This window comes from Diadema setosum, chromosome 22 (genome assembly GCF_964275005.1).
Source record: "Diadema setosum chromosome 22, eeDiaSeto1, whole genome shotgun sequence".
Classification (NCBI taxonomy): domain Eukaryota; kingdom Metazoa; phylum Echinodermata; class Echinoidea; order Diadematoida; family Diadematidae; genus Diadema; species Diadema setosum.
In genome coordinates this window covers 7,142,640-7,161,486 of record NC_092706.1, presented here as the reverse complement: position 1 = coordinate 7,161,486, position 18,847 = coordinate 7,142,640, and the positions used below count along the sequence as shown (strand labels likewise).

Sequence of the window (18,847 nt, the reverse complement as noted above, 5' to 3'; positions counted from 1 at the left end):
AGCATGTTTCAATTCTTAAAGGCATAATATTACCATTTGCAGATAAAACAAAAACCCAGCATTAGTGCTTCTAAATAGTTCTAAATTATGAGTTAGAGACAAGAGACAACAACAACTTATGTAAAAATTTGAACCAGTATAATCGATGTTAAGTATTATTAAATGTACAAAATGTGAACAATAGTTATAATACAAATGTTTCCATACTTAACCGTATACAGTTATGGTTATCAAGAAAAATAGTGATATCTCCTTAAATTTTAGGCTTTATTGCAAAACTACTGTACGGTAGGATGTTGTTGTTGTTTTTTTTGTGTGTGATACAACTGACCTATATGAATCAAATGTGATATCTTGAATATTCTTTATATCACTGCTCCAAAAGGAAAACAGGACCTTTAATTGGTTCACAAATAAACACCCACTTCGTAATATGCATGCATAGGTATTATGTTAAATGTGTTTGTGTTAATAGCGTTTGTATGTGTGCCTATCCCTGATTTCGCTTTTCAAAGGCAACAAAAACACAACCAGTACTTTACTGATTAAGACAATAACTGTATAATCTTAAGTATCACTCAACTCCCCCCCCCCCCCCCCCCACACACACACACACACAGACCAAACATAATATGCACATTGCTGGCTGAAAGACATAAAGTGTATCATAAATCATAGTACAATCACTGCACTCAAAACTGTCTTTCAGAGAGAGAGAGAGAGAGAAAGAAAGAAAGAAAATTAGGTTTCGTTATTGATGTTCCTCTTTTAAAACACGTTAATAAGAGAAGTTATGTACAAGCAGATTTATCTGCATCCGGAATGGACAATTTTAATTGTTTCCAATTTATATCAATTTGTGTTGAAGGCGAAGTGGAATTTAAGATTTAAGATGTATAATTTTTCTTTTAATCATAACTTAAAGCACTAGATAATGTGTCGTGGGCATAACAAATTGTCGTTAACGCGCTTTTCTGCGCACGGCAAATTGTATTTAGAGTGTGCGAGTGCGCATAGGGTCAACGACATTCCGCCACGCAGGGAAGCGCGTTAACAACTGTTACAATCTGCCACGCGAACGACTAAAAAGTAAGTTCCTTTTTATTCTAATTCTGCTGTACATCTTACGTTACGCTTATTAATATTTATTTATTTATTTTTTTTTTTGCTCCCGAGAGGAGTACAATATACAAACTGTACTTCATAGCATTACTGTCTATTTCTATCTACCTACCAGATTAACAATTAGGCCTATTTACACATCTGTAATTGAATTTTTATGACTTTGTCGTCTTATTACAACTCACGAGCTGACATGATCATTTGAAATATTTTGTGTTCATATAGTTAGGATGCATTAATAATTGTGTGAAATTGTTTGTTGGATATAAAAATGAATGAAATACAATGAAGCAAATGCGGAATGCAATATGTGTTGAGAATAATCGAATAGGCCTAACCGCTTAACTTAAAACACAGGTGTGATGTGCATTGGTACATGAAATGTCACTAAGTCTTGATGACATTTGCTATCCAAAGGACCTTAGAACTTTTGTTGCTGATGTGCTTTACAATATCTCATTACAGATATTCCAGAAGTTTTTTTTTTTAATCTTCTGTTTATGCACAACCGATATTCCTGTCCTCTAATTGACGACAAAAAAAAAAAAAAAAAAAAAAATCAAAAGTGGTCTTATACTGTTAGTTTTAGACAGTTATATGGATATGTAAGTTCAGATGCCAATATAAAAACGTCCGTGATGTCTCTTCCGAAGCACTAAAATCTCTCTTAAATGTTATTATATTCACGTGTAAGAAAAATAAAAAACATCCGAGATGTTCTCTAAATGTACGCAACTTTCTTGCATAGTGGTTCGGGTTTAGTGACATCCATTAACACGGCTATGTCTGGCTAAACGTTGTTAATGCTTTGCCCTGCCAAGACTTAATCAAACAGGCGATCTGCAGTTATATTCTCGTACATTGCCCGTTGTTGCCCGCTGTCCTGACCAGCTGCATTCTCCTCAACATACAGTGTTTCGGTTGTCTCTCTAGCATGCAGCTTAGATTCAGGCAAATGAGTATGAGTCTCGTAATGTCTTTTTGGCGCTTCACGACTTGGTGGTAAATATCCTGATTCGTCTATCTCACCATCGTCGGCTGATGTCGCTCCTGCCACTTCATGCGCTGCCAGCGCACCGCGGAAGGAGCTACTCTGCAGAGGGTCTCGCACCTCCTCATACGACGCCTCGGACAAAACTTGAGCAGTAGCATGAGGAAAGTTTGGCGGGAGGAACCGGTACTCTTCTTCCTTTTGACCTGTAGGACCTATGTATGTGGTATAGCCACACACACCTTCCAGATCTGGCACAGTAGCATACGTTACCCCGTCTCTGGGCCCGATATCAAGGGAGTATTGCTGTCTCCAGTGCTTTGAAGGCAAATTTCCGAATGACATAAAGAATGAAGGCGTCCGATATTACTGTGATCCTGAATTGATGAGGATTAAAAAGCATGACAGAGAGATTTTTAATATCAAAACACAATCCAAAGTAAGAAAAAAATAAGGGATATTGTACATTTGATTACTTTTGTAGTTGTGATTTCAGATTGTAGGCTACTTTAACTTTTTTTTTTGCGAGTGAATTAATGGGTTCCCGCTAACTATTTTGCCTTAAATAGTTGAAGTACCAAAACATAACGTTTTCAGCACTCACAGAAGATGCGCGATATGGTATGCAGAATGAACGAGCAACGAGGACATAAAGATCTAAATAGATCGGATAGTTTAAAGACATTGTGTCATTTTTGATCATCACTCACTCTCTCTTTCCTCTCTGATCGACGATAAGGTGACCACGTGACATGCATGTACATCAGTAGAATACACGTGATCAGCAGCAGGCAGATAGTCGTAGCACAAGTCACTATTGTTACGAGGTGTTAATAATAATGAAGTGAGCCATCTACGGCGTAAATAAAAGGGGTTCGAAAATGGAAACCGAAATGTGGTGTCGGAGTCGATGACTTCGGGCTCGGAGAAGGACGATTGTGATGAAATGGTTGGATCCCGTGATTTCGTGTTATGCTGAGGAGGATGAGATGGGTACCTCGCGACAAATGATGGGAGAACCCGGGCAAGGCAGAGAATTTTAATGACGGTTCTAAAGTAACAAATTGTGTTAACTGGTTACACAGTGGTGACTGCATGGAGCTGAGGTACGTACGTGTAATGGCAATGCACGTAGAGTCGACGTAGACCATTGGGATTGGCATATTAACAAGTTAGATAGAACTCTAACATTAGTTCTGCAGCTGGACTGTTATGCGGTGAGTGGTGCGTCGGTGCCGCCAGACATGTCTAATCAATCGTTAAGACCCCCATTCTATGATGGAACGGAGAACCCTGATTCGTGGGTGGATTCATTTGAACGCTATGCAAAATTTGCTGAATGAGCTCCAGCCAAGAGGCTTAATGCATTCAACACTATGTTGCAAAACCGAGCAGCGAGGTGGTTGAAAGAGCTACCACCCAGGGAGGGTGCTGAACTCGAGGACAATGATGAATATGAGTGGCTGAAATCACGTTTCTTGGAAAAATTTCGTCCCTCGGGGGCAAGCAGATTTCGTCTTCGGACTGAACTCATTTCAACTAAACAGGAGAGACATGAAAAGGTAGACATGTACTTCGAACGACTGGAGTGCAAATGGGGTGCCCTGCCAGATTTGACTGATCAGAATAAGATTGACTTTTTTATTCAGGGCCTATTGGGCCCCATCCAAGCACACGTGTTGAGAACGCAGCCATCAACTCTCGATGAAGCTCTCAATGCTGCAAAGGCTGAGGAAGCTGCTCAGGTTGTTGACGCCCGATCGGGACCAGACTTAGACTTGGATGTGCTGGTGGATAAATTGGCCAAGAAACTGTCCGGTTCTATCGTTCCTTCATGTTCAGGTGCAGCAGGTGTACATGCAGTGTCCAGCACAAAAGCATCAACAAGGTGTCAATTGTGTAATGCTGAGGGGCACGTAGCTACTGCATGTTCCCAGTTCACATATGATGTGCGAAGGCCTGCTGTACCCACGTACTCACCACCCTACCAGTATGGGCCATCTCCGGTTTCGTTCACAAGACAGCTGCCACAAAGACGGTTTCGAGATCCTGCAAATGTTCAGTGTTATCAGTGTAAACAGTATGGTCACTACCAAAATGAATGCCCCCAGATAACCGCTAGAGCATTTTTTCGAGACCCATCGAGCATTCAATGTTACCAATGTGGGCGATATGGACACGTCCAGAAAGAATGTCCAGAACAGACAGGATATTCAGAGAGACATGCGTAAATGTGAAAACATGCAGGAAGGTTGTTCAGGTGTATTTTTGTCCAGTGACTCAAAAAATGACATTGAATTTGTGCAACCTGCACATAAGGTCAAAAGAGGTAGGGCTGCTAAGGTATCGTCTATTCCAGTACCAAGATTGAATAATTATGTGGATGTAGTAATAAACAATGTAAATGTTTGTGCTATGGTTGATTCGGGTGCAGAAATTTGTGCTATTAATCCCAAATTATTGCACAGGATTGCAGGACGTTTCACTGAGCTTTCACGCGAGGATATGGAGTACAGTTCTATTGAAACAGCAACCGGAAACAAAACTGATATAGACGGTTTGATCTTTTGTTCAAGCAAACATTGCAGGTTATCAGGTTAATCTGAAACTTTATGTTGTTCCTGAATTAACTCCTTCCTTTATTTTGGGGCAGGATTTCCTTTGTGACAACAGTGTTAATGTTCAATTCAGTAAGAATGTTATGTCTCTCACCATGAACCCTGTGAGAAAGGTGGTTGCTAAACAGACTGTAACAATACCACCTAAATCACAGGCTGTATTGATAGCTAAAACCAGAGGTGCCCCTATTCCTGAAGGCATAGAGGGGACCACATCTGGATCACCCAACCTGGCTTCCTTGGGATTGTTGCCCACAAAATCGTTGTCAAAAAACAAAAATGGGTGCATACAGTATGGCTGTGCCAACTTTGGTGATGTGCCAGTGATTGTACAGAAATAGATTTAGGCAAATTCACATGCTTGACACAGTCTCAAGAAATAATTGTAATACCTGATGATGAAAATATGCAAGAGCCTGGTACTGGTATTGATGTTACTGGGATTGACCCAGAATGTGTACATGTATGTGATGTGATAATAATAATCAAGTTGTGCCAGAGTAGACACACCAGCAGTAAATGATGCTTTGTTGTGTAATATTACAGGTAAACGAGAGCATTCAAATGTAACTGACAAGTTTGCTAAAATGGAGTCGGTAGATGCAGAAAAAGGTTCAATCGAACCTCACTCAAATTACAGGGTGTCACAAAAAAATAGACTTATCCGCGACTGAGTTAGATGAGGGACAAAGGTCAGAATTGTGTGATCTCACTGATAAATATGACAAGGCCTTTGTTGGGGAGGATCAGAAATTAGGAAAATGTGACATTATTCATCACAAGATTGATGTAAATGCCAAATGTAAACCTATTAGGCGTCGTGCTTACCAGGTTGGGCCTAAACAAAGGCAAGCATTGGAGGAGATTTTGAATGATATGGAAGAGCAGGATATTATCCAGAGATCAACTTCCCCCTGGGCAGCACCCTGCCTACTGGTTGTTAAACCAAACAATAGAGGTTATCGTTTTGTGGTCGATTATCGTGGTATTAATGAACTTATTGAGTTAGAAGCTTATCCGTTGCCGACTACAGAAGAGGCTCTCAATAGTTTGGGAGCATCTCAACCAGTATATTTTTCAACATTGGATTTGCAGAGCGGATTTTATCAAGTGACCATTGATCCAGATTCAGCCCATTACACTGCCTTTAGATGCCATTTGGGACTATTTGAGTTGAAGCGGTTGCCTATGGGACTACGAAATAGCCCATCAACTTTCCAACGTGTAATGGAAGCAGTGATGCATGGACTGACTTGGAAGACAATGTTCTAGTGTATATGGATGACGTTTGTGTTTTCTCCCCTCCTTTTGAGATTCATTTACAGCATTTGGAATCTGTGCTACAGAGACTAGTGAAGGCAGGCTTGAAGCTGAGACCCGATAAATGCCATTTCGCGCAGCGCAGAATTAATTATCTAGGACATGTAGTGGACAAAAATGGTGTTTCACCATCTCCAGAAAAGATTGCAGCAGTGAAAGACTATCCGACACCTACCAATTTGAAGGAGTTGCGAGCCTGTTTAGGCCTGAGCGGATATTATCGCAGATTTATTCGCGATTATGCCTGTCCAGCCGCCCCGTTGTATGTACTTACGAAGAAGAATGTAGCCTTTGAGTGGACTTCTGAATGTGACTGTGCTTTTCAACAGCTACAGACTGCATTAACTACTTCACCAGTACTTGCGTATCCTGATTATGATCGCCCCTTTAAGTTATATACAGATGCAAGTGGATATGCTGTTGGTGAGGTGCTCAGTCAGTATGACAATGAGGGACGTGAAAGGGTTATCTGTTATGTAGGCCGATCCCTTACTCCTTAGGAGAAGAACTATGGGATATCAGAAAAGGAGTGCTTAGCCTTGGTATATAGCATCAAAAAATTAGACTGCTTTTTAAGGTACTCTTCTTTCACAGCCTATGTAGATCATGCAGCATTGAAATGGCTGTTTTCTCTTCAGCGGCCCTCAGGGAAGTTTGCCCGTTGGATCACATTGCTGCAGTCATATACGTTTGAGATTAAATACCGGCCAGGACAGGTCCATGGAAACGCAGATGGAGTGAGTCGACGAGCATATGCAGAACCAGATCCAGCTGATCTCGCATTAGATGATTATGATCCAATTGTGGGCCTTGACTTTGATTTTCCCACCTCTGCAGAGTCAAAGACAGTAGGACGAGTCACAGCTATTAATGCGGCAAAGGTCAAGCAGAGGAAACACAAGGAAACCCCAACATGCTTCCAGGTTGAGGCAGAAGATAGCTCACCTGACCGAGTGCTCGAAATGTCAAAGGACGATTTTGTCAAGAAGCAGCAGGATGACTTGAATTGCGCCCAAATGATTGCTTATCTTGAACGTCTTGAGTTACCAAATGATTCAAGCGACGCCACGAGAATAGTCAGGACCGCAGATAGCTACTTCATACATGACAGTATCCTATATCATGTGCATACTTACCCGGGTAGAGGAGACAAGATTGCACGGAACACCGTTCAACTTGTTGTCCCAAGACAACTTTCCCCAAGGATTATGCGTGAAAACCATGATTCCCCTCTCACTGGTGGGCATCTTGGTATTTCTCGAACGATTGAAAAGGTGCGCTCCAAGTTTTTCTGGATCGGAATGTACCAAGATATAACAAACTGGGTAAAGTCATGTCACCCCTGTAACTATCGCAAGGCCCCGCCTATCAGGACCAAGGCCCAGATTATTCCCATGCCTACACCAATCATGGCTTTTGAGAGAGTAAGTACTGACATTCTGGGTCCCTTGCCAACCTGCAGAGACAGTGGAAATAAGTATGTTTTGGTTTTTATTGATTTTTTTTTCTAAGTATGTAGAGTTGATTGCTGTATCCGACATCAAGGCGGAAACAATTGCAAGGAGTTTTGTGAAGGAAATTGTGTGTCGTCATGGTGCACCATTTTACTTGCATTCTGACCGTGGGTTGAATTATCTCTCGAACATAGTGAAGGAAACATGTAAGATCTTAGACACTGAGAAAACCCAGACTACCAGCTATCACCCACAATGTAATGGATAGTCCGAGCGATGCATGTCATATATTTTAGCATCCCTGGCTAAACACCTTGATGCTGAACATGACATGTGGGATCGTCATCTGCCATTTGTACAGTTTGTGTATAATACTACACCGTGCTTGGATAGTACTGGATATTCACCCGCGTTCTTGGTCAATGGCCGATACCTCAGATCGCCCCTTGATCATAGCTTGCCTATTCTACCTGAACCCGCGCCCCTCGCTCAGCACAAGTGTACGTTGCAGAACTGTTACATAATTTGGAGTCTGCTCGTGTGACAGCCACAGAGGTGACAAGGCAGCGCAAGTCGGTAATGTCGGCCAAGTCGCGACCAGCTGAGGCCCCAGATTTTCGAGTAGGAGATATGGTGTATCTTCATCGTCCTATTCTCACAAATCCCAAGCAATCACGGAAGCTGTCTTCTTCATGGCATGGACCTTATTATATATGTGAGAAAGTTTCTCCAGTTAATGTTAGATTGCGGAGGAAGGCAGACAATGTGTTAGTGCAAGGACGTATTCATGCGAATCGCCTTAAAAGGGCAACTGAAAGAATTCAGGGGTTTTTCGATCCATTGCCCCCGGTGGAGATGGTCCAGGAAGATGAGTCCCCTCATACTGCTCCTCAGGAGGATATGTCTGATGTGTCTAGTTTGTCGTCACAGGCACCAATTGCTGATCAAGCAGGGTCAGCTATTAACCAGTCAGATGGGGAGGGTGCTGAGGTGACTGCAGGTGGTGTTCAGCAGAACGATACTCATCCTAGGCAACAGGAGACACATGTGTCTGAGGAGGATAATGGCGACCAGCCGTATTATGAAATTGAAAAGATCATTGGACGTAAATTTTCTAAGGCTACAGGCAAAAGGTCGTATCGAGTTAAAGGAGACCTCCGGATGATTTTCAGATTTTTGCATTTGAACAACTATAAATTATTTATGCTGAGGACAGAGTTTCAGAATTTGTGATAATTGGGATGAAGAATAAGAATATTTTCAAAATTTTAGAACAAATTGCAATGAACAAGGATGGTGACATGGCAGAGTCACCATAAGAATGCATGAGTTGGGGCTCAAGAAAGCAGAACAAAAGAAGAAGGCATGCATAGATTATACACAGGTGAACTCGCAAGCAAGCGGTATTTTAATGGATTACACTGCTACATTTCTGAAATATGTGAATCTCCTATGTCATCATCCTTGTTCAGTGTAATTTGTTTAAGGTTTTTCAAAGTATTGTTTCTCTGCTCAAGAACCACAATAAATTCCACAAATCTATACATGGAGTTGTCGATTTATGTACTACATGATGTGAAATAATGAAAATCGTCTGGAATGTCCCTTTAAGTGGCTGACCTTTTCTCCTTGATACAACACTTGGGTTCGTTTTGAGGACCTCAATCCAGAATGCCAAAAGTATGTGAGGGCAGCTGGGGACAGAATTCCTGTTATGAAAAGTAGGAAAAGGCAATGGGTTTGGAGAAGTCAAAGTACACTGTATAGGTCCATAAGTGTGAATGGTTATGATAGGAACGTATGTGTTGTTGGTTAAAATGACATAATTTGTCAGGGTTATTTGGTGTGTATCCTGGACTTGGAATTGAGTGGTGATTTTGTACATGTTTGTATTTCTTATGTATGACTGTACAGGCTGTTACAAATTTGGAGCAGTACAAAAAAAATGCAAATGTTGGTCTGTACAATGCAACTTACATGTATTTGGCGCTATCGCTGTTTGTACATGTAATTGTCAGTTCATGGACAGGTTATGGTATGTCCAGGAATTTGAATACTTCATGCGGTGTACAACGTTACGGTGTATATTCAATATAGGCTTCATGTATTCCATACGGTATTCGTACACTGCCGTAATACCATACAGTGTTGGTGAATTATTATGGTTATTTTTTATGTGATTTGCACATAGACCTAGTTGAGGTGTATAATTTCTGATTAATAATAACAAGGGCATTTTGTTTCTCATACTGGACAGGTAGTTTTTTTTTTTAGGTAGGGTACTGTATTTGTTGATTCAGTAAGTTACAGAGGTTGAGTGTGTGTCATACCATGTAGAATTTTGGGACATTCTGCCCTCTTAATTGTAGAATTATTTGGTATCTGATTATGATTTCATACATAATGTATGTGTTGTTTATAAAGATAATGTTTTTTTTTAGCATGGGCATCAGCTGTCATACAGGTGAGACAGTGCACATTTTATTTGGTTGATTATAGACATTCCATGCCTAATGCCATACACAGACACAGTATAATTGAATGTATAGGGTTTTGAGTTCAGTACACAACTCTAGTTTTGTGATGTGAAGTACAATTGGTACAGAAATCATACAGTTTTTATCGAGTCTCCACTGTATGTTACTCATCGTGGACATGTAGCCTATTGCTTCTACCATGGAGGCACGTTCCTATTTCTAGTGGTGGTATTTAATGGGGTTTCACTGACTGTTGCCTGTTTTGTGCAACAAGCTTTTGTTCCACTGTTTTGGATAATAGTTGAGATTTAAGGGTCTTTAGTTTACCCTTTTAGTGTTACCACTATACCAGTAAGCTGTTTTAATTGTTTTACATTATTGCTTATTTCAAGTGTTAAATTGTATATTGTGGGCCCTTCACGTCAGACTGAGGTGGTCGTGTAGGAGGGTGCAGGTCGTGCGTTCCATATTCCCGTCGTGATGTGATACATGTAATTGACTGCAGCGATGAAAATGTGTAGTCCTGTCTAGGGCTTTGTTCTATGGTGTTCGTTAAATCCTGTCATGAGTTTGAGGTCCGCGGGTTACTATGGGGATTTTATTTCACATCCTGTATCTCATAGGTATTTGTTCTATGATGGTTAGACAGCCTGTGGTGATAATGATGATTGGAAGTTTTGCCCCAGATGTACATTGTACCAGTTTGTTTTGGTTTGTGAAAGAGGGATTGCTCATTTTTTTTTTTTTTTTGTTACATGTACTGTATGGTATGACGGGCTATTTTAATGGCTTCCACCATTCTATGTGTAGTGGTATTTTTACAATTTTTTTTTTTACCTGGTTTATCTGGTCTGTGTTTTTTTCAACATTTAAGTACATATGACTTATAAGTGTAGTGTCACAAAATGTGTATGTACCCTACTACTTGTCACTGGAATGGCCTCAGTGCATACTTCTATGTTTTCCATAATCGGCAGTATTTCTTTTTTATTTATGTATATGGTGTGTTTAGCTTTTAGCTTTCATGTCGTGATGTGTGTCGGCGTAACTGTGATGTAACCGAGAAGTGTATTTCCTGTTCTGTATATCAACGGTATTTGGGCTATGTATAGTATAGACAGCCTGTTGGTACAGAAATGATGTGGACATCTTTTCGTGCGATCACTCTGAGGTGTAAGGGAGTTTTTCTGTTTTTATGTAACGGTACGAAGGGCTAATCTGTGGCACTCACCTATCTTTACCTATTTTTTCGGAACTCCCTTTGGTTTGCTTGTTTTTAAGGTCAAGAATGAGTTTTAATGTTTACATGTACATGTATGCTTCTTTGGTGTATTCTGTGAGATGGTTATTATCATGTGCCGTATATAATTATGTAGGGATTACATGCTTTGGGATGTGTGTACAGCTGTACCCTTTTTGAATGGCCTGGTATCCTGTGTATTTGTTTTTTTAGGGGTACGGTATTTTTCGGATGCTCAGTCTGGGCTTCATATAATATGCAACTCTCCATATTGCTGTCTCAGCTACGCCCTGCTGGTGTGGTTATCTAGGGCCTGATCACCCCTGGATCCCACTTCTCGCGAGCCGGTAGTTGTTTCTGTTGCTTTCTCTGACACTTTTGATGTCTTGTAACTGGCCAGGCTTGATATCGATTGTGTGCCTTACACCATTCTCAAACTTATAAGCTATACCAATTTTGTTGCTCAGCCACATTTGATATCCCAGTACTCCTGTCCATTTGTGAGTCACTATGTAATGTAATTTTGCATGTACTGTCTAGTGTTGTCCGGTCAAATTTGGGACGCATGACTTTGTTTATATACAATTGTATGCGTGCTAACATTTGTTAGAAATTGTTTTCTTTCATTTTTTGTTGTTGTTGTAACTCGGGGACCTCGTTTTGGTGGCCCCGGGGGAAGTGTTACGAGGTGTTAATAATAATGAAGTGAGCCATCTACGGCGTAAATAAAAGGGGTTCGAAAATTGAAACCGAAATGTGGTGTCGGAGTCGATGACTTCGGGCTCGGAGAAGGACGATTGTGATGAAATGGTTGGATCCCGTGATTTCGTGTTATGTTGAGGAGGATGAGATGGGTACCTCGCGACACTATCAATATGATATGCAGTTTATTTAGTGATAAACCAGTTTGCATCGAGTCTGCGGAACAAATAAGAAAGAAGATAGGTGTTACAATATTTTGTAATTGTTGCCACACTTAGAATGTCGAGAATTGATTACTCGATCTTCCTTTTCAAGGGGGGGGGGGTGCGTTTAACCTGCGAGTTTTTTTTTTTTTTTATTTGATTTATTGGTTCCTGTATCATCACGTACATTTACATATACACTGCACATATTTTACATGTATACATACATTGCTAGTGGCACGTATTCATGAGCATAAGTTGGTTTCAAAGTATTTTTCTACATTACCTTTACAATGTACACATATTTGGGATGTGAAATTGTGCGATTTGGTGCACACTTGATAGAGTATCATTTTAAACATCATACTTAGAGACATTGTTTTTGTATTCGGTATTGGATACGAGTCACGGGAAGTTTACATGTAGGCCTACTTTACATATGTGACCGTGCACCTCAAAACGAACATAAAGTCGCACGCACTGATTTTGCGTGAGGACTGAAAATAAGTGAAATGGGTCAACCTAGCCGAACTTGACTTTTTCATATTTTCTGAAAGAGCGGGTCTATTCTTACATTATGCTAAAATTTGGTATCATAAAACGGGCAGGAAAGTGTGTTTTTTTAGCAGTTTATCTCGAACATGCTTCGTAAAATAGTGTGATTAGGTGTGTCTTTAGAATCCCTTTTTCATTTCTGAAAAACCTTGTCCACACTCTTCACTTTCAACTCTAATAACTTTTGAAAGGATAGTGCTACTGCCTTGAAAGTTGGTATTAATTATGGACAGAATGTGTTAATGAGGCATGCTTAATTTCAGTTTAATTTGATAATCCCTTCATTGTTGTTACTCTAGTGGTTTACTTCCTGTTTTTTGTCCCATTCATCGCATAGCCAGCACGGTTTGGTAAAGATTAAGCGCTTGAATAGACACTGTACTTCAGAACCTCTTTTCTCAGTTCACACTTTTCCTGAGTTGTGCTTTCCGTCCAATATTCAGATAGGTTAGGAGAGTCCATTTGATTTGAGTTATACATCATTTTAAAGCTTAAAGTCTGTTCTTTTAGAATATGGTCTTAACTAAAAATTCATGTCTGGCGACTTTATGTTTGTTTTGAGGTGCAGAACTGAAAATTACCCATGCTTTATTAAACACACAAAGTGACACACACACCCGCCCACAAACGCTCCGGGGGTCCGTTTCATGAAGCTATCACATAAAAGCTATCACATAAATCTTAGAATGGCCAAGCCGCTCTTAAGCTAGGAGAGACTTTCACAGAGAAGTAAAAACCATTTCACGAAGTCTCTCCTAAGCTATGAGAGACTTTAATTTTTTCAATCGTCATGTTCGAGGGTAATACTAATTAACATATCATTAGCATATCATTAACTATTCTCCCTATTGTGTTACATGCGGTGAGCACTCGCTACATAGACATAGCACGTATACACACAGTGTATACAGCGCAGGAGGCAACAGATCTACGACGGAGGCAAGATCCTGAAGGCTAAGTTGCATTCTACACCGCTACCAGTACATATTTCTATTAGTGAGTATATTTAAAGCTGTCTGCAATTGAAAAGTAATGCATGTGGATTCATAATGTGATATCATTTGGATATATTTTTGTTCGAATCTTCTACAATTCTCCAAGGGCTATCTAGATATAGGCCTAGATCTAATCTTATCGGTATTAGCGTTATCACAATAGTCCCACGTAGGCCCATCGCCGTTTGTTTGAATGACCAAATGGCCAGCTGAGTTTAGGTAGTTTGTTAGCATGGTAGGGTCTAGCCCCGGAGACCGCGCCGCTATGCGGCTGCACGTTGGGGCTGGTCGCAGTTAGGACAGTGTGTAACTGTGTACACGGAGCGTCCCGGGGTTAGGGCCGGTAGTACCATCTGGAGAGTCCGACAGTGGTTAGACTAACTAGATCAAGTAGTAATAGTAGGGCCTAGTAGTAGTACAAATCCAGGTCTACACAGAATATGAATTGGAAACCATGGTTCAGATCTTGGTTCAGACTTGAAAGCTATCTTCAACAATTCTAAGTGCATACAGCACTGTAATCGCAATGCATGTGTCACAATAAGATAGGGAATGATGTTTACCTAAATTCATTGGCATGGAACCTCTAGAATTCTACTGCTATACTACCAGATGTCTATAGATCTAGAATCCAGTGGTATAGTGATCCTGAGTAGCACCTACTGACCTAGATACTACTTAACCAGTGTATACCAAAAGTATAGCCAGACTAGACCCTTTGCCTTGGTATTCTTAAACATATTATCATTAACATAAGTAGGCCTATCACTCATCAGTAAGGAAGTTAATAGGTCTTCTAAATAGTGCTATCTATCTAGGCAGTTAGTAGATTCTATAGGTCCATACTCCGATGCTAGTACCGCTTACACAACTTCTTTTAGCTATTTAATTGATGATGATGATGACATGACAACAGTTGATGATCAGAGTCAGACTGTGGCTGCATTTCAGGCTGTAACTGTGATCAACCCGAATGTGAAGCCACAGTACAGCTGGTCCTACCAGATCTTAGGTAGATGTAGACCTTGCAACATGGATGCCTATCGACAAGATCTAGAACCTCAAGAAGTCATAATACCCTAAACTATAGGCTTACACATGTTGAATTGAGACAACTCAAATACTAGTAGTATGTCTTTTAATCACCCCCCCCCAAAAAAAAATAATAATAATATAAGGTCCTTTATATATTTAAACTGCAAAAACATGTGAACTGATTTCAAATTTCATGCAGATTCTAGATATTGTGTGTAAAATCTTGTATAATCAAACAACAGTTTGAAAACACATTTTCTATTTCGTATTCACACTTTTAATTATAATGTTAGATATGGAACATCAGTCAGACTGCTACAATCAGACTTCTTCATCTCATAAAGCCCAGAGTCAGTTGCTGAACTTCACTGAATACAGAACCAAACTGCTGAAATTCCATCTTCTCCACAGCTAGACTGCTACTGAACTTCGTCGAGACTTACGATGTATCTACCAGCATGGTCACCTTCAACAGAATGCAAGTATTTTAGCTTATAATACTATTTTAGCAGACAACATATCTGTATATTTTCAAATACTACAATTGCAACATTATTTACATTTGGACATCAAATTGTCTCTGGATTGTTTGTTGAATAGTGTTTGACAGGAAATATTAAAAACAATGTTTGCTGTAATGTCCATCTTGGTAATTGAAAACAAACATTCTTATCCAGTGAATAGTGACCCTTCTAGAAACAACTGTTTTTTGCATTTTTTATTTCACTATCTGTAGAATATTACATACTGATCCAATTAAAAAGAGATGATTCATGGAAGGGGGGGGTACCTGCATGTCTACATGTATCAAGCTCCTGAAACAAACTTTAGCAGTCACGTTATCTTAATAATGTAGGCCCTACTATGATTGTTTATTTACCCTCTCCCTTTTCTAGTATCAAGAAAACCTTATGCTCTTCCAATGTTTGAAACAAGAATATTCGACATAGCTAATCATTTTAAACTGTGAAAAGTCCTATTTATAGCTTATGGATCAGTAGATACTAGTGAATTCATTCTTTCAAAATCAATGGTAGGGCTTTTCAATTTGATTGCTATAGCTTGTTATAGCAAAGGCAAAGTACCCATCTCTAACATACTTTCTAATGTCCCATGTCCTACACTATTGTTTTGTTTTTAAGATATTAACTATTCTTGTATATTGAATAAACTCCAAACAGCCAAGGACCAGACAACATGTGAACTTCATCCACTTCAGAGTTAAGGACTGGGGGCAAGATGCAAATGGAAAAGTCAAGTGACAGTGTCATGGATATTCCACCATCTTCATTTGGTGTGTTAAATGATTATTTTTAGCTATTGAAGCAAGTTGAGAAATCATGTTATCTTGATCATCTACAGTTGGCAGGAAAATTATTCAGCCCCTCTCTTGCATGTTGGACACTCTGGCATAATGAATCACATTATAACTGAGATCATTTCTAAATCATAAAAGTGGTGATCAGATAGTTTGCTACAAGTAATAGATCAGTAGCCTTTGATTTGCATATAGTTACAAACTTTGATCATTCATGTATAAAGAGATATGGTCCAGGGAGCACATTTATGGTCATTTTCAGTCCTTTCAGTGATCACTGAAATGCTTCGTTGAATATGGTTTGTTCACTCAATGTTTTGATAGGTGACACAATATGATGGAATTTGATGTAGGATTCTTAATATTTCAATTGGCATTTTTCATTGTACAAAAATATTTAAATGAACTCCTTTCTAGTGAAAGTTGCCACCATAGAGTTTGTACAGAGGTTTAGCCGCGATATTAATAATTCAAAGTTTAAGTCATGTCAAAATGAATATAACCCGTTGAAATGCTAAGAGTTGTGTATAGAATGGCAAGATACTATTTAAAATTCCATAAAAACATTAATCGTTATCATCAGACCATAACACGTCATGCTTCAGTGATCACAGAAAGGTCTGAAATGACCATAATGTGCTCACTGGACCTTATCTCTTCATGCATGAATGATCAAAGTTTCTAACTACATTGTATATGCAAATCAAAGACTATTGATCAGGTAGGCATTTGTCATAAACTATCTGTTCACCACTTGTATATGATTTAGTAATTGTAATGTTATTTATTTTGATATAGTGTCCACAATGCAAGGGGGTGAATAATTCTGCTGCCAACTGAATAAAGTGAATGCTTGTTATTAATTTCCCCTCTCATTCATTACTAAAATTACCTCATACTCTTACAATTTGCTAACAGGGGCTCATTACATAGTGATTCAAACTTTGAAAACTGGCAATTACAACTTGTTGTTCACATAATATATCTTAAAAAATTGATAATTATTAATGAACATTTTGTTATTATTGCTTGTTTTAATAAAGATGTACACTCATCTCAAATATTTTCCAACTATCCCATTTGTGCATCCGATGTTTCTGTTTGTATGGTATTTAACTGTTCTCATATTTGCACACCCAAAGGCCTGAAGAGAGCTGAACCTCACCAAGCCTTGGGACAGACAACTGCAGCTGAACTTCACCCAGGTCAGAGTCAGACTGCAATTGGACTACAAACTGTATAGCAGCATCTTATCTACGACAGAACACAGGTATGCTTTTCTCAAATTAAACTTGAAAGTATAAAGATTTTACAAAATAAACAACTTGAATAACAGTTGAAAAAGGGCAACCTCTGTTGATGACATATCAGTTACAGGTAATTCGGTCTTTCTTATTTTAGCAATTATTGTAGACTTGGTGGACAAACAATGTCACCTCTATATGTGAACTGTTCCATACGAGAAATGAAGAAATCAGTGCATTTATACACCCCAGTTGGTAGTTTATTTAATGTTTATGTCTATATCAGCCACAATTGGGAATTCTGTACGGCTTACATTAGTTGATTAACGCACTGACATAGCAATGCAGCTGATTTATTGCATAACCCATTGAATCATCTTTCTGTTTATTTTGGAACCCCCAGCTTGCCTGACATAAGTTACAATCCTTTTTAAAAAGTCATGAATGTATAACGTTCTGTCAGACGAGTGTTTAAAGTCACAAGCACATTCTCATTTTGAGTCTGTGTCACACCTTTTTTGTTATCAGGAAGAATCTGCTACACTAATTCTTGTGTATGACATCCCAGACGATTTTCTTAGTTTTTTTTTTTTCGTAGATGCTGTTAAACTATTTCTAATATACTGTATAAGAAATTGCTGAAAAGTAGTTCTGTGTAATGATATGTGTGCCAGTCGTGTGTGTATTCATTCAACTGTAAGCCCACATATTTTAACACTCTGTATAATGTCAGGCAGAGGGGATGAATGGCGTGTCATAAAATTTCAGTATGTAACCAATATTTTTTTTTCCATATTTGTATTTCTTTTTTCTTTCATATAGATTCTCAAGGCATGGAGCTTGCCGAGGGTGATGCAGACAGGTTGAATGCAACATATGATAGTTTTTACCGCTGTAAATATATATATATATATATATATATATGAATTTAATCTTTCAAAATCAATGTATATACAGTGAAACCCCGTTATAACGAGGTCCGTGGGACCGCCAATATTGCCTCGTTATAACCGGTTCCTCGTTATAACCATACGCACTAAAAACAAAGAAAACATAAGCATGGAGTCACATATACCAAGCAATCAAACTTATGAGCAGTCTTTGTGTTGTTATTACACAAGTAAATGGATCATTATCATTGAGAAAGAATAAAAAGGAATCATTTGTGAGTTGATACCAAAAGAATAAAAAAAAAGAAGGGGTTGAAAACGCGTTCTTTGTTTTTCTTCTGAAAAATCTCTTCGCGTGTGTTGTGCATGCCTTCTCGAAAAGTGCACGACAGGGTTGAATTCGTAATCCTTTCTACACCTATCTCTTCCTCGTGTATTGAACCATTCTGAAAGAATGAAAATATCATTTGTGAAACACAGTATAAAATTTTAATAAACAAAATCACATTGTATTAAAAACATTTGTTACTTTTTTTTCTGAACATGGGTGCAAGCAGAGTAACATGCATTATTAAACTTATTTTACGCTGTGTGCGCCCAGCGGGATCGCGATGATTACATTATTAATTATTTAGGCTGTATTCCATGATGTTTGCACTAGCAGGGGTTGAAAATGCATTTTG

General features: G+C 39.0%; 1 long non-coding RNA gene across 1 annotated transcript; it reads left to right on the top strand.

Moving 5' to 3' along the window:
- The first annotated feature begins 13,603 nt into the window (after positions 1–13,603).
- On the top strand, positions 13,604–18,185 carry LOC140245001 (uncharacterized). The gene is made up of 5 exons (XR_011902311.1): positions 13,604–13,678; positions 15,124–15,190; positions 15,894–16,006; positions 17,173–17,300; positions 18,097–18,185. It is a non-coding gene; the product is annotated as an uncharacterized lncRNA (long non-coding RNA).
- Positions 18,186–18,847: the final 662 nt, after the last annotated feature.